The sequence below is a fragment of the Theropithecus gelada genome, chromosome 15 (genome assembly GCF_003255815.1).
Source record: "Theropithecus gelada isolate Dixy chromosome 15, Tgel_1.0, whole genome shotgun sequence".
In the NCBI taxonomy this organism is placed as follows: domain Eukaryota; kingdom Metazoa; phylum Chordata; class Mammalia; order Primates; family Cercopithecidae; genus Theropithecus; species Theropithecus gelada.
The window spans coordinates 78,373,843-78,399,547 of record NC_037683.1 but is presented as its reverse complement, the minus strand read 5'-3'; the positions used below and the strand labels follow the sequence as shown (position 1 = coordinate 78,399,547).

The following is a 25,705-nucleotide window of genomic DNA, read 5'->3' as shown; positions in this document are numbered from 1 at the left end:
AAAAAAAAACCCTCAGTTTGGTTTTTTCAAAAATACTTAAAATTTTTAGGTCACTGATTCTTATCTCTAATAGAAAGTTACGAAAAAAATCTGTATTTCAGTACTTAAATGAGAGTGAAACAGATCTGTGAGACAGGAAAAAATAAACTGCATAAACAATTTATCACATCTTTCCTGTTAACTAATACGTGAATCATCAAAAACAAAGGTGATTACTGGTCTCAGAGCCACTCTCAGACCCAAACAGCCTCTCAAATCTTTTGGGGACAACAGAAACAAGTCAAAGTGAGGAGGAAAGCCTAGTCCATCTTGTCTTACTTGGCTGACTGAGGCCAAAACCAACTATACTCTGATAGTAAGAAATTTTTTAAAACCACAGAAAACTGGAAGTGGGAAATCGACAGAAAAGAAGAATCAGACACTTGACTTAGGAGGCAACCCTATCTCTTGAGATTTCTCTGAAGAGACTCAGAACAAAGATTGAGTTTACCTCAGATTCACCCAAGTATAGGCCAAAATCATGGGCTTCTGGAAGAGAAAAGAGTTGTTCATTACTATTTCTCTTTTGTTAGCTGGTATTGGCAAGCCAAGGAAAGACCAAAACTGTCAAGGTAGGCCAAGAAAAGTAAACATCTTTTAGCAAAGCTTTTATTTTCAAGAATATTGTCGCATGTTTCTTTTGCTTTTCTATTGTTGTATAACAAACCACCCCAAAACTTACCAGCACAAAACCACCACCATTTTATTTGGTTATAATTCTGCAATCTGAGCAGGGCTCAGCTGGGTAGTTCTTACACTCATCTTGCTGGTGGCCATTCATACTACTGCTTTCAGCCAGCAGATGAGAAATGAGATCAGCTAAGATACTAGCATGGCTGAGTGTCACTCTCCATGAAATCTCAGAAATTCTCCCTTCCACGTGGCCTCTTTTCCACTGGGTCTCTCCAGGAGAATGGTCAGATTTCTTACATGATAATCCTGTCTCTCAAAAACATAAAAGCTTAAGTTGTTAGGTCTGTTTGCACCCAGACCTGGAAGAGCTTTAATTCCTTTGCATTCTCTTTGTTAAAACAAGCTACAGGCCCAACTCAAACTGAAAGGAAAGTGACTTCACAAGGGCATGAATGTCATCAATGTAATAGACAACTAAAACATTCAGGCCAATGTTCAGATGACTGGAATGGATGCAACCACAAGAAACTATAAAATGGCTAAAGCCTGAAGACTGGGCAATTATAGTCAGATTCTATTCTCTGTTCTTTCCCACAAAAAGAGTCAATCTAGGTTCACCAGGAATCTTAATTATAAGTGGAACCTGTTAATCACTTAAAAGCCATATGACCTTAGACAAGTCAATGAATCTCTCTTAAGCTTCAGCTGCTGTATTGCAAAACAGGAAAAATTACACATACCCTGCCTGCCTTAAGAGGAATGCTGTAGAATAAATAAGACAAGAGCTTTGAAAACTGTAAACTGCTATACAAATACAAGGAAATATTATTTACCTGACAGGATGGTAAGTATAATCAACCTAGCTAGGCTCCATCTCCCTATTAATAAAATTATAATCATCATCATTAATTACCCTATATGCTAAATTACTACCCTTGCAATAATATATGTAATAGCAAGCTAAAATCACATTATGTTTTGTTACTATGAAGAATAATAATACTAACTACAATTTATTGTTGTCCAATTATATGTCAGGTGCTGTTGGTTACTTTCAGTAATGTATAATTAACCCTTACAATAACTCAATAAGGTAGGTATTATCCCTCATTTACAAATAAAGAAACTGACACTTGGCTACTTTAAGTAACCTGCTCATAGTTACACAGCTAGTAAACGAAAAATCCATTCTTAGTATCTAATGCATAATAGGCACTTGATAAATATTTGTTGGATAAATTAAAGAACAAATAAAGCCAAGGCTATCTGGCTTTAATGTAACGTTGTTCAACTATTATCAAAGAATTTCTCTCTCACAATCCTTATTTTTATATACAGCTATTAAAACTGTAATCATGGCAAACACATCTAACTAACATGAACAATTTCACCTTGTGCATCAAGAAAATAGTTTCCCATCTGAAAAGTACCTTTTTTTAAAAAAAAAATCTAATATTTAACCTATCTAATGAATTATTTTGAGTTATAATAATCGTGTTACAATGTGGGGACATCAACTGGAATGAAAAGCAAAAAAAAAAAAATTTGCATACAAAAAATCACTAAAACAAAAAACCTATTTTTAAATAAAAAAATAGGTGCATGATGGATTACAAATTTCCATATCCTATAATATGAAGAGATCTTGAAATTTAAGAGGAGGAAAAGAAACTGCCCAACAGAAAAACAGACGGAAGATATAAATGGACACTCAACAAAAGAAATATGAACAGCTAACGAATTCTTTATATTTTTGTCATTAGTTATTGAAGAAATGTGAATCCAAGTGAGATTTTTTTCAACTATGCGATTGCCAAAATAAAAAATAAATAAATATAAAGACTGATTATATCCAGTGTCAGAGTAAACAAAGAAACAAAACATCAAAGCATTACTGCTTGGCATATGAAATGGTACAACCTTTCTAGAGAACAATCTGATAATTGACAAAAAATATTCTAAATGTACCCAGCATTTACTCAGCAATTCCATTCCTAGGAATTCATATAAAGAAAATAATTGGACAGCTACACAAAGATGCACATACATGCCAAAATACTGTATAGGATACCACCCAAATGTCTAGGTACAGAATTGTTTAAATACATGATACATACATACGATGCTAACAGAGATATAAAATTTTATTCATTACCATGAAAAGATGTTCAAAATATGAGTGTGAAAGTAAAAAACAAACGGTATGACCCAATTTTCATAATAAAGTGCACAAACTTTCATTTGTAGGAGAAAAGAGTGCATACACACACAAGCAGAAGCACACCAAGACTGCCAGGGTGAGCCCATATGCACTCACAGAGAAATCCCGAGAAGACATGACAGTAATGCTGCAAGCAGATACGTAGTCATCTGTGAGCAGAAGAATATATATATTTTTACTTTCTTTGTACATTTGTATATTTTCTGAATGTTTCCCATTAAGCATATACAACTTTCGTAATTGTAATTTAATAAAATCATTTTCACTTAAAATAATGTCAACTGTCATAAGCATGGACAGGTTCTGTGAACTTTGAATGTTAATTACATTTAACATAAAATATTGCCCAAAAAGCAGCTTATGTGGATACTCAATGAAGATTTACATTTTATTCCTTTTTCAAATGATGGATTCAAAATCATAAAACCTTCATAGTTGTTTCTATTCACATGTATTAGAATTGGGAATTTATTTTAAAATGTAACTTAAAAATGAAAAGTGAAACAGATATGTATAAGTGTTACAAGATACACTTAGTGTAAGTGTGCTATATTATATGTCTTTGAATAACTTGCATATGTAAGGGCCTAGAGACCTTGATTCTATAATGAAAAAAATCCAACATCACTTGGTATGTCCACTTGGGAGCTTATTAACTTATGCTTATTATTTACACAGTACAATGGGAATTCTCAATTAGCCATGGGTAGTCTATCCACAACCAATCTTGCTTTTGAGTTTAGCCATTGTACCGAGAGTATAAGCAGTTTAGCTATTTGCTTCCTAGATCTCTCAGCTGTTTATTTTGTATTATGCCAGGATTTAGCAAAAGAAATACTTAAAATCAATTATTCCACTTGGACAGTGGATAGGCAGGCAAGTGGGCAGCTACTACTCTCAGGGCTGAGGCTGAGTATCACTCAGATACACCACTACCTGATCCCTGAACAGGAGACTCTGGGAAATGTTTAGGGTCATTTTAGTTGTCCCAATGATGCGGGGAGGGGAGTGATTCTAATGCCATTTTGGCCCAGAGATGCCAAATATGCTGCAACATGGGGTACCCCACCAAGATATGTCTAATCTATAGTAACAATAGTGTCCCTGTTAAGACAAGTACCATTTTCTTGCTCAATGTTGTATTTCCAGCCTACTGCGTAACAGGTATTAAATAAATATTTGTTGAATAAAATCAAAATATGCAATTTATGGCACTGAATGAGACACAGATAATACAAAGGAGGAAAAAGAAGTGACAACAGAGAAACTAGATTCTACCTCTACCCTAAGACAGGCCATAGTGGCCAGGCTCTGTTATACTTAGGGGAACTCTATAATCAGACACATTGATACCTAAGATACTTATAAAAGCACAATAATTCACATTCAAATCCAGATTATAAATATCCAGGTATATGCTTTCCTCTATTAGTAAAGATCAGCAACTGTGTCAATTGAAGACATACATACCAGTGCCAATCTTGCCGTGGCAACACCGTGGTTTTAGAGTACAGTTTCTGGAGTCAACTGCTGGGTTTGAGTCTGATTTTATACATGCATCACCTGAGTAAATTACTTGATATCTTAACATACTATTTATAAACCTGGCAACTTACCTAATGTCTTCTAGTATCAGCCTTCTTATCTACAAAATGGAGTAATGAAATAGGTTCACCACCCGCTACTCTAAATATATGGGCCAGATATATTACACAACTCAAAATTTTTTGAATTTTGTAAAGTAATACCAAATATATATAACATCCCAGGTGAATACAGGGCAGCAACTCATAATCATACACACTAATGTTTCTGTAGCAAAAAATTAAAATAATGTTCCAGATGTAGGATACATAAAGACCCTTATGTAGCTTCATCTCACTTAGTTCAGGTTTTTTAGCCAAATTAGTTTGCTATAAACATAGGGAAACATCTTCAAAACCTCTGAATTTCAGAAATGAATAGAAAAGATCACCTACTTCCCTCGGAGACAGCAAGTAAAAATTAAATGAGTTTATATAAGGTGCTTACCCCAGTGCCTGGCACACAACTAGCACTTAATAAATATTAGTTATTGTTATGAAATGGTAGCTAGCTAGTGTATGAAATACAAGACAATGCAAGGTAGCTAAAGGAGTCAGCAGACTTACAGAGCAGGAGGTGGGTAGGGATGAGTAGTGGTCAGAGGGACCTAAGATAACTAGCTAATCAAAATAAAACAAAATGAGAGTTGACTAACCATAAATTGCAAGAAAATAATGTATCTGCCACACTGAACTCTTAAGTACACATTTACTTCCTTTTGATAGATGGGAGTTTCTCCAAAAGTTAGTATTTGAAAACATTTACTATTTTCTACTTCACATGTGGTTTTCTACTTACAACTCTATGTAGCTTTCTTACTAAAAGGAGATCAAGTTTTTGAAGATTTTTAATCAAAGTAGGACCAAAACTGGTTTCTCCCTAAGGTAATAAACCAATTAAGTTTTTGTTGCCTACCACAGAATATAGTAAACTTTGGGCAGTTAAATAGTACACAAAGGCTGGGTGCAGAGGCTCACACTTGTAATCCTAACCCTTTGGGAGACCAAAAAGGAAGGCTCACTTCAGGCCAGGAGTTCAAGACCAGCCTGAGCAAAACAGGGAGACCCCCTCCTCTCTACAAAACAAAAAAAAAACTGGGCATGGTGACACACCTCTAGTCCTAGCTACTTGGGAGGCTAAGGCAGGAGGCTGAAGCAGGAGGGCTGCTGGAGCCAGGGAGTTCAAGGCTTCAGTGAACTATGAAGGTATCACCGCACTCCAGCCTGGGAAACAGAGCAAGAGCCTGTCTCAAAACAAAATTAATTAAATTAATAGTAAATGCAAAAAATAAAAATAAAAAACATACTGAATACCATTTCCCCTTGGAAATGACTGGAGTTAAATCTGCCCCTATATCACCTCCCTGTTCTATTAGTTTTTCCTAATCCAATCTACTGAATAAACTTTCACATTTACATAAGAAATGAATGAAACTATTACTTCTGAAGCACTGTTCTGTGCCAGGCACTGGATTACGCACTTTGCATAAGTCCTTTATGTAATTTTCACAAGTCTTCAGGGTAACAATTAATGTCCTCACATTACATAAAAATATTGAATTAGTAAGTGAGTGACTCAATAGTAAAACTCAGGTTTGACTGACTCAAAAAACCATGAGCTGCTTACACTAGACCACTTTGCCAAACGATGCTGCTTCATTCTCACATTGTTGATAACTTTTTTGCTTCCCTCTGTATTTGTTATCAATTATTTTTAAAGTGTACATAATACGGAATTTGTAATCTCTCCCAGAATAAAAGAATTTTAATTCTTTCTATAATCCCAAATTTGAAATGAACTTGTAATTTTTATCTTAGTTTATCTCTGAAAAACAATTTAAAATTTCCAAAAATTACATGCATCATCTTTAGTTATAAGAGCATATTCATAAATATATAGCAATACATTTCCAAGCAATTAGCATCCGAACTATAATCAAAGAACTTTAAACCTGGTAAAGACTTTAACAATAATAGATGCTGGCTGGGCACAGCGGCTCACACCTGTAATCCCAACACTTTCGGAGGCCGAGGCAGGCGGATCACCTGAAGTCGGGAAATCGAGACCAGCCTGACCAACATGGAGAAACCTTGTCTCCACTAAAAATACAAAAATAGCCAAGCATGGTGGCGCATGCCTGTAATCCCAGCTACTCGGCAGGCTGAGGCAGAAGACTCGCTTGAACCCGGGAGGCGGAGGTTGCAGTAAGCCAAGATTGTCCCATTGCACCCCAGCCTGGGCAACAAAAGCGAAACTCCGCCTAAAAAAAAAAATAATAATAATAATAATAATACAGATATTATTTAGATGAATTACTAACCATTCTGGTCTTAAAAAATTTTTGTGGGGTATAACCTACCAAATATCCCTCTATACCCTACTCCAGAGCCCAATGAACTTTTAGGGTCTGTCTTCTTTTTTTTTTTTTTTTTTTTTTGAAAACGAAGTTTACTCTTTCACCCAGGCTGGACTGCAGTGGCCGGATCTCAGCTCACTGCAAGCTCCGCCTCCCGGGTTCACGCCATTCTCCGGCCTCAGCCTCCCGAGTAGCTGGGACTACAGGCGCCCGCCACCTCGCCCGGCTAGTTTTTTGTATTTCTTAATAGAGACGGGGTTTCACCGTGTTAGCCAGGATGGTCTCGATCTCCTGACCTCGTGATCCGCCCGTCTCGGCCTCCCAAAGTGCTGGGATTACAGGCTTGAGCCACCGCGCCCGGCCTTAGGGTCTGTCTTCTTTATGACAAATAAAAATCACCCTTTCTAAAAGCTTTCAAGGCAACAATTTACGGCTCTCTAACATATTATGCTGCCTTACCGATTTTAGCTGGCAGTTTGTAACAAAGAGTAAAGAGAAATACAAATAAATTTGAAAACTAATTTTATTTCCCCTCCTTTCCTATATGAAATAGTTTCCACGGCTCCAATCTTTTCTCACTGCTGTCAATATCCATTTTTTCTGCCCTTTTCAGTCTCTCCAACTGTTTTATGCGCAGAATAAACTATGGACAAAGTAATCAAACTTTATCAGTTCAGAGTGTTTAGTGTAGTACTCTAAACTAAAAGCTCAATGACCAAGTTAAAGAAAAATAATAATCACCAGCTTTTGAATATTAAACTCCAGAGTCATGTTCATATCTAAAAGCACAAAATCGTTAATACATATTCAATTTGTAGACTGCTATGATTTGTGTCTAAACAATTTTTTTGAATTTGTGTGATTAACTTCTAACCCTTATTAAATGTTATCACGTTTTTGATGGGCCCCGATATGGTTTATTTCCTGTGTGCACATAAGTAATTTCATAGACTGTTACAATAAGATTTAAATGCACATTTGAGTAAAGTGAAACCATTATTTTGGAACTCATTATTATCAAAGACTCTAGAATTCTACAATATGAAGAAGGAGCCATTTCTAGAAACTATTACCATTACTCATAAATCCTATCATAACTTAGAATTTTCTTTCTTTTTTTTAATAGAGACAGGCTTCCCTGTATTGCCCAGGCTGGTCTCCAATTCCTGGGCTCAAGGGATCCTTCTACCTTGACATCCCAAAGTGCTGAGATTACAGGCAGAAGCCACCACGTCCGGCCTAGAATTTTCAAAGTTCTATAAACAGACAATAGCTTATGAAAATTATTTTCAACAACCAATGTACTTAATTAAATACCAGACTTGGGGTTACGAAATTCAAGCAATATTTTAATTGTATAAAGAATGATGATACTTACTAATGTCACTTTATGCCCAAGACATGCTATGTTTAATATGGATAGTTTCTATTTTAATGTTTACAATTTTTCACATTTATATTTTTAAAACTATATTACTCTTTAAAGACCAATTGTTATTGGCCCTGGTAAAAGGTTAGTAACTTGTATATCCTGTGTGCAGTATTAAGTCAGTAAATATTAGTTGGAAAGCAATAAAAGTAAAGGACACTGCCAAGAGTCTAATTCTTATTTCTAGATCCACAATGCCATTAGAAAAAGCAGCATATAACTTTAATCATCACTTCTAGCAACTGCAATAACAAAAAGAGAGGTATAGTTTACTACTCTAATTTAAAGTCCTTCCACCTAGGAAAGCAATATAGAACAGCAGCTTTGAAACAGTCTCCCAATAAAGTACTAGAGTCCTAATTTAAAAAGAGACAAAAATGGACCTGCTCTGCTTTCAATCATCCCTCCAAAGGTGTCCCCTGAAAAATTTCAGTAGAAATTTTTCAAATTATTAAAAATATAATTTAAAAATTATTAATAGAGTGGATACAAATACTAGAGTAAGAGTCAAAAGATCTAGAAAAGTGTTTCTTGACCTTTCTGTCTTGGTTTCCTCACCCTTAATTTGGAAACAATTCCTTCCCCATATAACTTACTGTTGGGAAAAGCTAAATAAGATGCTACACACAAAAGAGCTTTGTAAAGCATGACCTTTGTGTAGCATGACCCGTGAAAATATGAGGCATATTATGATTACTGTTCTATATGCTAGGCAATATTTTAAAATAAACGTACTTCTTTTCCTACCACTCCAGTTCCCAAGATACTTCCTTACTTCACATACCACAAAGGAGTTTAATGTCATCAAAATGAAAAGAGGTCCAAAAATCAAATTAAAAGAGAAAAAGAGGGAAGGAGAAACACATATAGAATTGTTCTCTATTGCTTCTCTCAGATAATTTAAGATAAGCTCATTTCCTATTACTTCACCAACACATGTATTGATTAATTTCCTCTAAACTACTTTTGATAAATAAGTTTGTAAGCACTTTTAATAAAATATACTATGGAAATGCTTTTCTTCAAATCCATAAAAACATTCACAATTATTAGGTATAATATCAATGTCCATAGTCAGATATCTTCAATCATGAAAACTGATAAGGGAAAAGAATGTCCGACTGGTTTGTTTGACACAGACAACTCAAATGGTTTGAGAAATATAATAAAACTGTAATTATTTCCTAGGAAAAATACTTAAAAGAGTTGGTACTAAGTCCCTTTAAATATACTACCTATGATAAGGATTATTATAACTCTTAAATTGTAACTTCTATACATAAATGCAATTACTAACTATAAGTAATGTTGTGAAGGCCTTAGACACAAAACTACTCAATTTCTCTTTCAACCGTATATCCATAAAATTTTAGAAAATGCGTAGGGTAATTTTTGATGTATTTTACAGAGGACTTATGCAGAATCACAAGTTTGAAATGAAGGATACAACTTCAGCTTATTCCTCTTGAGTTTTGTCTCTTAACTAGCAGATTGAGTGTTTATCTTCCCAAAGAAACTAAAGAGTATCCTCCATGGTAATGGCTACTAAAACAGAGACCATACATCAAATTGAAATAAGGAACACCTTGTTCTCTGTGACGACTGATGGATTCTATTTCATCATCACATCTTTGATTGAAACAATATGAACACAATTTTTAGAACTTAGAAATTAAAGTGTAGTATTTAAATTATTAACACTTTTTTAAAAATTACTAGATTATATATGCTTACAAAAAAGTGAACCACATGATTATTTTTAAATAATACCAATTTTAATCATATAGGTTTCATTTATAAAAATTAAGAAACATTATAATAGCAATGTTTGATCATCCTCAATGGGCTGGCAATTGCATTTCAACTCTTTGGAAAGGTAAGGAAGTAATTTGGGTGCAAACATAACCTCAAAGACCAATGATGATGAACAGCTTACAAGTACTCAGAGACACTATGCCTATCCCTCTGACACCCTTCCCACCTATCCACCCCATCCTGACTCCTGCTCTTTTCACCTTTCTGAATGCCAGTGGAAGGCCTCTCTTTAAAGCACTGTTTGTAGTGGAAGCAGAAGTTCACACAAACAAGCTGCTGTATCTTCCTACATAACAAAACTATTATTGAGTAGGGGAATTATGACATCAGCAGTATGTTAACCAATTACTCTACAAATACTTAATATCTACTGATAAGCATGCTATTGTATCATTGGCTGAACTTCAGAAAGTCAACTATTATTTTTCTACCTTTAAGTGTAACTTACTTTGATATAGGCTTAATGCTTAGTCTATGAAACTACTGTGAAAATATATGTGGCATATACACTTATTTGACTCCCATTTTAGAATGACAAACCCACACATTATGCAGGGTCACATATGGTTATCAAAGGACAGGAAAAGACTAACCGATGAGTCTCACATTTGTGCTCTCAAACCACTCTGAGTACTGCCTGAAAATCTTACATTATTGGAGTTCCAGTGCTCTTTCTTTATAGTTCCTCTATAAACTCTGTGCGGCAGTTATGACTTTTAAATGCAGCATGACCTTAATCCTACCTAAGGCAGGTTTGGTTGGTATGGGAACTGGGTAGGTAGAAAGGAATTATCTTGTGGTTTTTACAGCACCACAGAAAGCTAGGTTAACGGAAGCATTTAAAAATATGAACTGAAAACACATAACTATGTAAAGAATAATACTGTTTTCTTGAAAACATATATAGTAGTGACAGAAAATAAAGTTCTTCACTATATTAACTATTGCCAACCATCAAGAAAGGAAAAACATCAAAATATGAAAAAAGAAAATTACTATTGAAAAAATCCAGATATGAGATTCCATATATGACATCTCAAAATACTCTGTATTGTATATAAACAGTTCATTATTTATAAAGAACATGTGTTCAAATTACCTCATATTCTTTCCATGAGCCAAACTCAATGTATTCTCTACCATAAAATGCGAGAATGACCAAGAGGCCTAAAATATTAAAAGCAAGAACAATTAGTTCACATTAAAAATGAATTTTTTGATATGTAGAAGGCATGTGACTATTTAAAATTATTAAGTTTATAGCTAAGTATTATATTAATTACATAAATTAAAAGTATTTCTTCACATGAATGCACTGATATTTTTAAATGTTTGTGATTTAGTCAAAAAAGATAGTGTTTTTGATTTTACATGAGAGAATTTTTAGTTTTCAAAGAATTATAATTCAAAGAATAATCATGGTATTGTGATAGTAAGAAAAATAAATTAGGGGAAATCTGAGAAAAAGGATTCTTTAAAAGAATACATGCTTTTACACTGTGAAGATGAGACAGCAAACGATTCTGAAAATCACCCTGCTAATTTCTTGCAGAAAAGCAAAAGTGAGAATGATTTAGCAGCTGACATGCATTTGCTCATTCCTTAAAAATAATTTCGTGTTATGGAAATTTTTAAAAGAAAGATCTTTTGTTCAGGGAAGGAGAATACACAAGTTATTTTTAAACTAATGATCTTTATTGGCTAATAAAGTAAATGTGGAGTAGCAATGATATACAAACATACTTACATGTATGTATTTATATATGTTCCCTAAATTTGGCCCATGATATCAGAGATCAACTTATTACAAAGTATATCTGATAATTTAGTTAACTATAAAGAGCATCGTAGTTACCTGGCACGATCTGGCTTTACCTTTTTTCTTTAAAGGTAAAGGTGACATTAAGTGACAGTTGCCATCAATTTTTATATTGCTCCATTAGACACAGAAAAGTAACAAAGCAAACAGGCACAGCTGAGTATATATGAATAGGCAACAGTCTAAATACACATATTTGGGATTACTTGAAGAAGACAAGACAAGGATCACTAAAACAATCACAGGTGTTTGCTGTGTATTTAGGTGATAACAAACCAGATACATCAAAAATGCAATAATCTACAATAATCAACACACTTGGATTCTCAAAAAGAACTTGGCAATTTTAACCATATTATTATATTTTCTTACTTTACTCTCATTATAAAAATATTTTCTGACATGAGGCCTTATTTGTAGTACACATACATGACTAACTAAGCGACTACAAAATACTTCTTAACAATTTTGAGCAACATGAGTCTAACATATCTGCAGTTAAATGTTTATAAAATTCAACTTACTCCATTAATTATAATCCTTTTCTCCTACTACCTTTCCCTATGTATACCTTGTAAATATCAAGTGAAAAAGTCAGGCCAGTCTACAGTCATCTGTGTCCTTTACTTCTTTCCAAATTGATTACAAATAAAACCTATTCTTTGAACGTATCTTTCACTGTTTCCTATCTCATTGTGAGCAAAAACCACAATTGTTCAGGATCTCCCTGTTTTTTATGATTACAACTTCCTCAGTTACACCAGTTTACTGATGATACTAATTTTTGTCATTCATCATAACTTGAAAATCCAATTCATTTCTTAAAAGTTCCTTCTTGGCCGGGCACGGTGGCTCACGCCTGTAATCCCAGCACTTTGGGAGGCCGAGGCGGGTGGATCATGAGGTCAGGAGATCAAGACCACCCTGGCTAACACGGTGAAACCCCATCTCTACTAAAAATAAAAAAAAATTAGCCGGGTGTGGTGGCGGGCGCCTGTGGTCCCAGCTACTCGGGAGGCTGAGGCAGGACAATGGCGTGAACCCAGGACGCACAGCTTGCAGTGAGCCCAGATCACGCCACTGCACTCCAGAATGGGCGACAGAGAGAGACTCCGTCTCAAAAAAAAAAAAAAAAAAAAGTTCCTTCTTGTATAGTATTCAAGTATTCAAGAAAGACCAGCTGTTTGGTATCACACATACAAAAATTAAATATATAATACAGTCCCCCCACACTAATAGTTTACAGATGACTATGCTAATCAATGCTATCTACCTCACATCCAAAGTGCTACATTGGCCTCACCCACAAGACCTTATTTTCCTTCTTTCTATATTCTACAATGACTTTATTTTCATCTCTGGCACAGCTATTCAAAGTATCTATCCTGTCCTTCAAAATTTATTGAGTCAATACTAGATGTTTGGCAATGTGCTAGGAGGTAATTAGGTGCTGGAGGATATAATGGTGAGCAAAACATGGCTATTCTACATTCAGGTCCCATTTTACCGACTCCCAAATACTGTCTTACTTTCTCAGTGGCTCCATCATTCTCCTGAAACCCAGTGATCTTTCATTTTTTTTCACTCGCACTTTCTCATACCCCATAACTAACAGTAAATAAGCCATGTTCATTTGTCACTCATGTCAGATGTCCCTTCCAGCACAACCCTGAGACTCAGGCGAGACGGGCCATTGCCCTTGGGCCACACACTTTAGAGAGCTTGCTTTGGCCCTCTGGCCCGGTACCTCCTCAGGAGGCAAGAAGTCTGCACAGCCCAGGGCCACGCTCCTTGAATCCTTCAGACTCTACTTCAGCACATTCCCAGTACCCCAAATTCCCATGCAAAGTTCTGGACTACACTCCCCATGACAGAAGGAGATTCAGGCATACTCAACTCTAGGCATACGGGGTTGTCAACAGATAGCTTGCAAGGGGTGGGGCAACGTTGCTTGCAGGAGGATCTTGTGGGCATGCTATGGCAAAGAGCCCAGGATATGAAAAATGGAGGTAGACTGCAGGACACAGACAGGTGACAGACTCAGCTCTCCCTTTGCCACTATGCTCTAGAACAGAACTGCTAAAAAAATCTGAGAATTCTAAGTGGTTATTTATGTCATTATAAAGCTGCTTCTGGTCATGTTAGGAGGTCACAGGATGTTTGATTTAACCATTTCTTTACTGACACGCAACATTTAAGTATGTAGAAATATAATGAGTGAGGTTTCATTTGTATTCTTGCTCTTACTGGTGTTGGGGTGGGACTGATTCCCACACATCCTATTTCCAAGGATGGTTCCCCAGCCTGAATCTTCATTATAATCCATCAAATAATAATAATATTATTATTATAGTAGTAGAAGTAGTAGTCATAAATGTTGTATTGATAATAACTTACTGAGGGTCCTAGCATGGTGCCAGACATCTAACCTGTATTAGGCTCTTTCACACCCTTAGTAATATTTACAACCCCACTGGCTAGTTGTTATCTACATCTTATCCATGAACTGAAAGTAAAAGACTAGCAGAAAAAGGATTTCAACCAAAGTCTTTCTGAATTAAAAGCCCAAGTTCTATACTCTATGCTTCCTTTCAGATGATTGACAGGTTTCCCTGACTTCAGATACACTCTGCTATCTATACTACACAGACCTGTCAGATTAGTCTCCCTAAAGGGCCACTTTCATCTTAACATGTGATCTACGTTTAAAAAATATACAATGGGCCGGGCGCGGTGGCTCACGCCTGTAATCCCAGCACTTTGGGAGGCCGAGGCGGGTGGATCACGAGGTCAGGAGATCAAGACCAACCTGGCTAACATAGTGAAACCCCGTCTCTACTAAAAATACAAAAAATTAGCTGGGCGTGGTGGCGGGCACCTGCAGTCCCAGCTACCCAGGAGGCTGAGGCAGGAGAATGGTGTGAACCCAGGAGGCGGAGCTTGCAGTGAGCCGAGATGGCACCACTGTACTCCAGCCTGGGTGACAGAGCGAGACTCCATCTCAAAAAAAAAAAAATATATATATATATATATATAGACACACACACACACACACACACACACACACACACACACACAGAGGCTAGTTATCCTATAAACTTAGTTAAGGTCCAAATCCTAAGCCTTTTCCTTTCCAGTCCATCTGCTTCACAATTTCCCAACAAACTCTTCAAACTCTTTATACCAAAATCACACTTGCCTCTATGCCATCACGTGCTTAACCTCTTCCCCACAGCCAGTATACCTCTAAAACAACCTTTTAAGATCCATGCCCTGCTTTAACTCATCTCTGAAGGTTTCCCTAACCACTCAAGCCCATAACCCTTTTTCTTTCCATTTTTCTATATGCCCATAATACCAACAGTCTCGAACCAGTCAACAAGTAATTAACCTATGTACTTAGTATGATGAGAGCCACAAAAGATATCACATATCTTTTGACTTCAAATCACTTTGTGGAGTTAATCTTGTTGGAAGACACTAGAGAAAAAAAGACTGGTAAAGTGACTCTACAGACAAGAGTACCTGGCTGAAAATTCTGCCTCAATCATATATTTGCATAGACTCTGGTGTTAAATTTGCATAGTATAGTAACAAGCAGCAGTTCTGTGATAAGCAGAGTTGTTGACCTGGAACCCCTTCAGATCTTAAATTTTTTGAGAATCCCAAAGAACTTTTGTTGGGATGTGTTATATTCAGTAATGTACTGATAAATGTTTAAAACCAACTCTTCCCCTTTTCCCTCTCCCTTTTCCACTCTTTAACTCCCTACCAAAAAAAGTCAGATTTGTGATTTCTACTAATTTCCATGGTGTGTATAATTCTGGAATGGCTACTTTTCAACCTAGAAATGTGACATTCTGAATGCAGAATTAAGAAGAGATGAGCAACAGTGGCTCTCTCCAGCTGGTAAGGCTTCAGAAAATCATAGTTGTATCTATCTATACTCATCCTATTAGAAAATAAAATGGAGAAATATAATATTCATTAATTTAAAATAATAATCATTTTATGTTAATAATTTTTAAATTATAAAATAAATCTAAATTTTCCAAATAAAAAAATCTGATAAGTATGGAACTGGTTTACGTTTTTATAAAGTCCATTAATGTCTTGCTTAACAGAAGGCAGATTCTCACATCTGGTTCTGCACTCAATCTGGTGTTTTATCGGAAGTTATGAAGAAAATGCAGCCTCACACAGAGAGGGAATTGAAAAAGGGCCTCCAGGGGTCTTCCATTCACACTTTGAGAAGCATTTATATATAGTGTACAGTTTGCATAAAAGATTTTGGTGTTAAAAGGCCATACCAATAGTGAGAATCTGCAAAAGTTTGGTAGTTTAATTAGTTTTTCTCACCTAGTAATTGTATCAATATGAAGAACTCCAACTTTAAATTGACCTGAAAAGTCCACACTATTTCACATGTGTATGTATATTTACATATGTATGTATATTAATGTATATGTATATATAAAATACTTTCCCCTATTCAACCATTCAAACTGCTCAGAATATCAAGGAAAAAAGATAACCATAAAGCAAGAACTTCTCCATTTTTAGGAAAAAAGAATTCTATGTAGCAAGAAAATTTATGAAGCTAATGTATGAATCTTCACTGAGCTAGACATAATATGCAATTAAGCATAAAAGGTACAATTATGTTCTACATCTCTACAAGTGGTCAACTGTACTGTAGCATACATAAGTGAAACATTGCACCACACAAAATAAATCAGAATTACATATTCATTGATGTAAAAAAAAGGCAGCTATCAATAGAATATATTTTAACTCTGAAATTTAACATTTCTGGATTTATTTTTGGCAGTATTTAATTCTTTAAAATGTCATTAAACGGCTTAACAATATGCACACATAAGTTGTACTCAAGAAAAAAATCATTAATTTAAAATGTGCAGAACGACAGAATCAGCTAGTGGTTTTAGCTGAAAGACTGTATCTGCGTAACTGTATCTGTGTAAGTACTGTTTCCCCTAGCTCTAAAAGTATCACTTTAGCCTGGTTTTCTTCTCACTCTTAAAATATCAAGGCAATGTTAAACATGTTCTGTGCCTCTTTCTTTCATTAATCTTAGGCTGGATTTACCCTCCTCAAAGAATAGAATAGCCACTACCTAAACCAGTTTAATCACACTAGCTACTTCAAACCGTTATTATATTTCAAACCACTTCTACTCTTTTAAAAATGTTACCTTCTAATTAAAATAAATGCCTTTATGGTCACTTAAGCAACAACAGAATATATTCAAACATAATTACCATATTTTGTAAATCAATGATGAACACATTAAATAGTTTTAAGGGGTGGGCCAAAAAGTGCCAAAAGGTAATCAAACTTTTATGTGACTCCACTGTTGCCTTGCTTCTTCTAAGCAGAAGCTATATTCATTTTCAGTTCTCTTATATCAACATTGTAAGGTGCTTACACAAGCCTGGGCAGTTTAGTCACTTCTGCTCGTACAGATTTTTACACGGAAGAAAATTTTAAAGAGAGGCTGTTTAAATAATACAAGCCTCATTGTATATATGTACTAAAATAACTAAGCTTGTTCTATTAATTAAATTTTACTCTTTGGCCAAAGTCATAAGTATTTCATCTCTTAGTGCATATTTTTTTCTATCACTGCTCCTGTAATCTTTAAAGATCCTGCCTCAAGATTGAAATCTGAGAGGTCATTTTATAAAAGTTTAAAGAATTCTTAAATCACTTACCAATACTGAAAATGACTTATTATATAGTACATAACATTCCTCTTTGAAAACAAATTTGTTTCCGATTGTCTACTGCCATGTTACTATTTTCAGCAGCTACCCTCTCCTGCAAAACTCTCCTCATATCCTACACCACAAAGACTAAGACAGAAAGATGAAAATAAGAATACTAGTTTCCACAGTTTGAGTACTAATTCTGTACCATCATGTTAAGCTCTCTATATACACTTATCTCATTTTCCCTCTCACTTTATCTTTCATTTTAAACCCCTAAAGAGTAGGTAATAGTCCCATTTTTACACTAAAAATCTGGGATCAAGGAAGTTAAGGAACTTATTTAAAAATAATTAGCTATCAAAAGACAAAACCAGGATTTGAACTCTGGTTTCTCTTATTCAGTAGAACTCACATTTTTCCCTAACAATTTTGCAAGCTAACACACCTTATGCAAGATGCATCAGATTAAAATAATTAAGCTAAAGATGTAAGTCAAAGATATTTGTGTATGTGGAACTGGCATACAAGTGTCTCACACAGCACAGTTTGCATCTTTGTGGAAATTTTACAGATCCACGCAAGTACTACAACAAGCCTTCTATTAATGTTGTGACAGTCCTGACAAAAATCTACATTCAAGATTAGTTGCAGGAGGTAACCTTCCCACAAATCTGCTTCATATTGAACCTGTGTTTGTGTCTTCAAGAGTGAGCTGTGATTTGATACTCACAGGCTGATCTACAGTGTTTATGCCTTACCTCATGATGTCAAATATAGGGACAAAGTCTTGGAATGTTACAATATGTACCAAGACAGGCTACTTAACTGCTAAGCTACAATCAGAATAATTGATAGGCAGTACTATTCTATAAAGTGCTACAGTCACTATGTAACTCACTATACTATATAACAAAGTAAATAGAAATATCTTGAAGGTAACAAGTGCCACAAGGAATTCTTCCCTAAAAAAGCAAACAATTCAGTGTTCTGAAAGTGATGCCCAAATTCAAATATTAAATTCACAGTGGCTCCAGTGGATTATTAAAGAAAATAACAACCTCGTGGTGAAACTTCCAAAAATTAGAGTTTTGCCTGGTAAAGGCAGTATTTACATTGAATTGGAGCTGTAACTCATCACTTATCAGGAAAAAGATTCTTCGGTGAAGTCATGCTGATCTCTCGAACTATGATGCCTCATAATAAGGTCCCCTAGTAGGAACTAGTATGATATTAGATGGGTGTATAAAAATATCTCAATGGGAAATGCCACTGTGGGCAAACTATTATAGGAATATGAAAGAATATACCACTTAATCACTGATAAACATCTCTACCTCAAGTAAATGTGTTACAAAAAAAAAAAAAAAATGCTTACTCTATACCATTTACTTGTTCTATGCCATAAGCTTGCTTAAAGAGGTTGATTTTACCTTTAGCTGAAGCTGTGTATGTTCTAATCTGTTTAGGGCAGCTGTCAAGTAATCAGAGTAAGCAGTGCCATTTTAATAAGGAAGTCTTTTAATGAAATATAATAGGTCACAAATACCTAATTTCTGTTCTTTACTGTAATTGCCAGTCTTTACTATAACTGCCACTTTAACAATCTTTTCCAAATGCTGACACAAAAGATGAACAAATCAAGGGTATTAGCATGTGTGTATATTTACAGCTTATTGCTGTCAAAGACTGTAGTTCCAACTCCAGCAGCTATATGGGGATCTGATTCTTTTGATGGGAACATCTTGTTTCAGGTTGTGAATGTATCTGAATTAATCTCCTTTTCATGTCTACATTAGCAATCACACACTAAAGGACACAAAGGAGAAATGTTAAGTTACAGCACAATATTACACTCTTAGGAATATCACAGATACTTTTACTGTCACTGTAAAGGATTATATGTTTTAACAAAACTTTACTCTTCTTGAATAAATTCTGTGCTCCACTACTTATTAGTTCTTAATTTCAAAAAATGTTGTTTACATAAAGTTCAAATAGCCTGTTTTTTTAAGTTTATTATAATCATCAGTTTTATATAAACATCACTTAAATCACACAAAACTACAAGAAGCTGCTGCAAAATTAAATAGAGGATTACAACAAGAGAAAACACAAATAAAAATTTTTTATTTTTAAAAAGCATGATTATTTTGCTATAGTACACTTTTTAAGTTTTTGATAAACTCTTTAAAAATACTTCTCTGAAAACTTCTTTACATGATATCCTTTTTGTTGTTGCTGTTTTATTTTGGGTATACTATTTTTAAGCAGTAGCTGTTTAAATTTGGTACTATTATTGCTATTTTAATACCACAAGTCCTGTGCACAAACAGTAGTAGTTTTATAAGAAGGTTGCCCATTTTTGAAAGGCTAAGCTTCCCCAAATCAAACTAGCTTACCGTGAAAAGAAAACCATGACAACTGTTTGTACCTCTTGCTTTATTATTACATCCGGCCTGGTCACTCTTAGAAATTCAATCTATTATGGTTGCTAGGCGTCTGTTGCTGTGCAACCTAAAAGGGTATGCTGTGCTTTCAGGCTAAGGAGTGCTAATAAACCTGTAGGCTTCCCTCTATGGGTCCAACCAGTGTGTTTAAAGGGCTTAATACTTTTCAAGAGTGATTGGCCCACAATTCAAGACACATCCTATTAAAAACAAGTCACACTGAGAGATTTCTAACAAAGGGACAAAATGTTAAACATACACAAATATTCAAAATGTATCCTCAGAATCCCTAACTAATTTGGTAAAACAAACAATGAACAGATTATGATCTACATTTCAATTATACCACCTACCATCCCCAAGTTTTTATTTTCATAGAGTCCCCTAAAAGGTCATAATGGGTATAAATGAACTGAGCAACTTTTAGGGAAATAAGCAGTACTAAGTACCTTCAACTTTTATAAACTTCAATAATAGAAAAATAAGTTAAACCTAGGAACCCAGAAGTCATGAAGTTAGTAAAAATAAAAACCATTCCCCCCAAAATATTATTTTAAAAATAAAGAAGTTCCACATTTCATTATAAAAATGGAGAATTTTTTTTCATCACTTCTGGACAGTAATAATTTTATATTAATTATAAAATCTATACCAGTCTATCATATGCACATTCTATAACTTTAAAGATTTAGCACTTAATAAATTATTCACATAAATTTACTAAAATTAGATAGCATTATTTGAATGTAAATGAGAAGAAAAGCACAGCACAGTTTATCAATGAAATACTGTTAAATCAAATTGTGTGAAATGGATTTTGAAAAGTGGATAGACATTAAGGGAGAGCTTCTAATTCCTTTAGAAATTATACTAATTTGTGTTACTTATTTTTAAATAAGCCGTTTTCATAAGATATTTGGAGACCAAGATGAAGGTGTTCTATCATAAAATACCAAAGACCACACAGACAAAAATAACAATAATCATCTTAACTGAAAATCTATCCAGAACTTTACACGGATATTTTTGCTATATTAATATTGCCTGCAACTTTGGAAAGTTAATTTTTTTTAAGTTAGACATTTTCTCTACATTCTTGGAAGCATTTAGCCCTTCAACTTAACTATTCTGAGCTGGGAACCCTTTAAATAACCTGTCAACTGCACTACCTTATTCTTTTTTAAGAGCCATGGTTATCTGTCCTTCAATGGTTGGTTTCATTTCTTCTCATTACACACTATAGAAAGCAGAGTAAAAGAAATTAACTGTTTCTCTAAAAGTACCCCAGAGCAACAAACAGAGGAATGTGGAACAACTATCCAAAAAAGAAAGGCCAAGAAATCAACAATGAAGGAGAGCTGAAGTACGCTGAAAGGTGTAAAGGCAACATCTGACGAAAGAACTGAGGCTGAAGCAAGAAGAGAATGGGTTCACTAAGGTGGCTGAGAACTGAAACAGCCTATAGCAAAGCAAAGCACAGCAGAGCAGAGCAAATGGGATAAAAGGGGTAGAAAAAAATGAGAGACAAGAACATGTTAGAAAGAGAATTAAAAGAGGATTTGTTAAAAGAAATGTGGATTCATTTTCCGAATGAAAAGGAAAAAAGAGAAAGCAAATATGAAAGTTTATATTCAATAATTACATATTCCTTGCTTCATCCTTACTTCTTAAAAAAATGCAACTCAGAAAAAAAGTTCTTAAAGGATTCAGTGATGTCAGCAGACACAATGTGAAAACCAAGATTAGTAACTTCTAGGCTTCACTTAATTTTACAAAGAATTAATTTGAATACTTTCTAGTTCTCCTGTATGACAAGAAAAATTTAACTTGATTCTGTAGGGTCTAATGTATGAAAACCTTTTAAAAGCAATTTTAAAAATTGATATTTCCCAAATAAGAACAAATCATTCGCCGGGCGCGGTGGCTCAAGCCTGTAATCCCAGCACTTTGGGAGGCCGAGGCGGGTGGATCACGAGGTCAGGAGATCGAGACCATCCTGGCTAACATGGTGAAACCCCGTCTCTACTAAAAATACAAAAAACTAGCCGGGCGTGGTGGCGGGCGCCTGTAGTCCCAGCTACTCGGAGGCTGAGGCAGGAGAATGGCGTGAACCTGGGAGGTGGAGCTTGCAGTGAGCCGAGATCGCGCCACTGCACTCCAGCCTGGGTGACACACCGCGAGACTCCGTCTCAAAAAAAAAAAAAAAAAAAAAAACAAATCATTCAAACACACACGCTATACATACACACACATTAGTCAATAAAGTTATTAAAGGCAGATTCTACTGAGGAGTATACTAGTCACGAGGCATGTGTTAGGCAAATGTGTTAACTTCCAAAACAGTTATTTAATACTTGGTCAATTACTAGTTGAATATATTAAATAATTCTGTAAGGATCTGATCTTAAAGAATCAAAGTTCCAAACTGGTTACATGAATACTTAGGATCCTGTCAATACTATTAACTGAATGCCAAAAATAAAACCAGCAAGTAAGGATATCTATATTGGCAGTGTCATCGGAATGTGCCTTCTGGTATTCATTGGGTCCTTGTCTCCTCAAGGCTACAAAGCTTCAATATAATTAAGTGTGGCATCCTTAAAAGAAACTATATACTATGTAGCTATAGAAAATAACATATTCCTCCATGCAATTAAGCCTCTTTTTGGAAAATTCCAGTTTTCTTGGACTAGTAACACCCTATTACATTTGCTTCATCTCCATTTACCCACCTTCCTAAAAGAAAATTTTTAAAAATCAAAGATCTTCAGTAAATGCTGCCAAACAGATTTTTTAAATTTCATAATTTTTATCAAGAATTGTAAATTCTTTGATACATAATTAGAGTTGGTAACCAAGGACTTGACTTACAGGTTAGAATACTTTTTTGTACACACGTATTACCAAGTATAAAAAGAAAAATAAAATTACTCCGAGGGCCAAAATTAAAATTATTCCTTTCTCCTGACAGAATACTTCCTTATTTTGTTTCTTCAAATTATTTCAACAATTCATTTAGCCAAGTTCAAAAAGGATGTTGATATACAACAAGATTTTTTTTTTTTTTTCCTGAGATAGAGTCTCACTCTGTCACCCAGGCTGGAGTGCAATGGTGCAATCTCAGCTCACTGCAACCTCCACCTCCCGGGTTCAAGCGATTCTCATGCCTCAACCTCCAGAGTAGCTGGGATTACAAGCATGCACCACCACACCCAGCTAATATTTGTATTTTTAGTAAAGACAGGGCTTCACCACGTTTGCCAGGCTGGTCTCGAACTTCTGGCCTCAAGTGATCCACCCACCTCAGCCTCCCAAAGTGCTAGGATTATAGATGTGAGCCACCATGCCCTGCCCAAAGAAATTTTTAATATTAAAATTTATTACAGGAATGTGATACTGATTAGAACTAACTAGAAGAGTAACCTCAGTTAAACATATTTTCTAACTTCTATTAAAAATCACTTTCACTTTTTTACTACCATTCACCTTTATACATCTAAAAACTTGAGATACTGACATGAGCTGATTTTTGAAATTCATAATTGAGGATACTGAAAAGGTATCTTGAAGTACATTGTATAAATCCAAAGGATCATTTCAATCACATCATATTATGAATGCCAAAAACTCACTTATATATTTCATAATTTTTAATGAAAGAAAAATACACAGAAAATCTTTCAAAAACATAAAAGCCATCTTAATAAAGATGTAAATGATACCATCTCACAGAACACTTTCAGTCTTTGTGCAGTCTATACTAAATTTGAAAAATTATACAGTATTTAATTCCAACTCTAACATCAGAAATATGACAGTTCACAATTCAAAATATTAAATTTAACACTTGTTTAGAAACTTTCATTATTTTCATGATTTTTTTTTCCTCACCCCTCCATCCACAGGGTAGATAACACAACATACAAGGCAGAGCAACGGACTGGCAATGTGAGTGTTAGCCCTGAGTCATCTTTGTCGGCTCTCTTTCCAAAGGTAAAAAGTAATGGGAATAAGAAGATAGGTGGGGAATAAAGGATTATAGCTGGAACCAGATTAACCATAAGTTGTTAACTTTAAAGGAGAGTGATGGATACATGGAAATTCACTTCATCATTTCATCAAACTGCTCTATGCTGTAATATGCTTAAATGCTTCCTAATCAAAAGAGTTACGAGGAAAAACACGAGAGAAGACTCATGGGTCACCAAAGTCTCTCATACCTCACGTATCTTTTCACACACACGACGGTGGTACAAACAAGTGGAGATACTAAATCTTGCTTAATTTTTTACTTTTTTAATAGTAGAAATAACCAGGTACTCGTCTTCAAAAGACTCTGGCCCACAGCTTGATAAAATGTGTGCACAGCTGACTCACTTCAGACATAAATGCCTGGGCATATTTGCAAGTATAATCATTGAACCGGCCTTTCAGGATAGAAACCTAGATTAAAAATAAATACTGTATATATAATTGTATAAGTTCAAACAGAGAAAGGTATTTTTTTGTTTTGCTTAAGGTTCCATAAAAATGTCTACTTCCTCAAATAACTTAAAACATATACACATTTATGTTATATTCATATTTTATTTTGTACCATTTTTTAAGTAATCCAACAGAGTACAATAGCCTCGAATACTGTGAAACTGTACATTTCACAATGGATGACAGGCACATAACGCTGAATATCTGACACCGAACTGAATATCTGACATCGAACTGAAATGGAAAATATGATTGTGACACTAGTACACAGAAAATCCCATTCTAAAAATATCAGTATGACAATCTATTTGTCAAAATAATAGAATTTAAGACAAATTTGTCTCCATTAGTAACTTTTATTTAAACAACCTCTCATTTATGTCTTTTTACATGTACAAAGTTTTACAAATAAATACAATTCATAAATCATTATTATAGATGACTAGATGATAGCTATGCTATATAAACAATGACATTCTGTTTCATATAAAACACTGAAGAGCATTTTTATCACAGAAGCCATCATATGCAAAGATTCTGTCCAATTTAAATTAGCCATAAGTAAACTAAGTGTATAACCAACCAAATTAGCAGTCTGGCTAACTCTAATTTCTATTTGCCTGTTATTGTGATATTTACTTTTAACACTTCATGTGTACATGATATTCAATTTTTTAAGTGTTTCCAAAGAGCCTCCAACTTGGAAGAACGTAGGGTGGACTTCAAGAATTTAATTTTGAAAGTGTATCAATCTGCTTGATTCCTTAGTTTTGGTCAATACATCTCTCTCTCTCTCTCTCTCTCTCTATATATATATATATATATCAGGGAAAAGCATATAAAAATGATAAAAGGAGGCAAAGAGAAAGGCAAAAAGTGCTGTGTGAGGACAGATGTAAAAATTAGGACTCTTTAATATAAAAGGAAGGCCAGCAGCTATCAAAGTATCAATATTATAAATATACAAAGCCACATTTGAAGACATACCCAAAACCTCCTTCTTTCAGGTCTTTGTTCAAATGTTACCTTACCTGCAAGGTGTTCTTAATCACCCTATTTAAAATTACAACCTTCTCCACCCCCATCATTTACATATCATTTACACTCTCTATCCCCCTGCTTCTCACATGTTTTTTCCATAGCAT

The 25,705-nt window shown here is 34.8% G+C and overlaps 1 protein-coding gene across 3 annotated transcripts in view; it reads right to left on the bottom strand.

Annotated features, from left to right (window-relative positions):
• Positions 1-25,705, bottom strand: part of RFX3 (regulatory factor X3) — a 311,489-nt gene that overhangs the window by 265,961 nt on the left and 19,823 nt on the right. The window contains exon 2 of one of the 3 annotated variants that reach the window (XM_025360417.1): positions 11,177-11,244. The exons of the other annotated variants lie outside the window; for them this stretch is intronic. The gene's annotated coding sequence lies outside the window, so the exon portion shown is untranslated. The remainder of the gene's footprint in view (positions 1-11,176; positions 11,245-25,705) is intronic. 3 annotated transcript variants of the gene reach the window in all.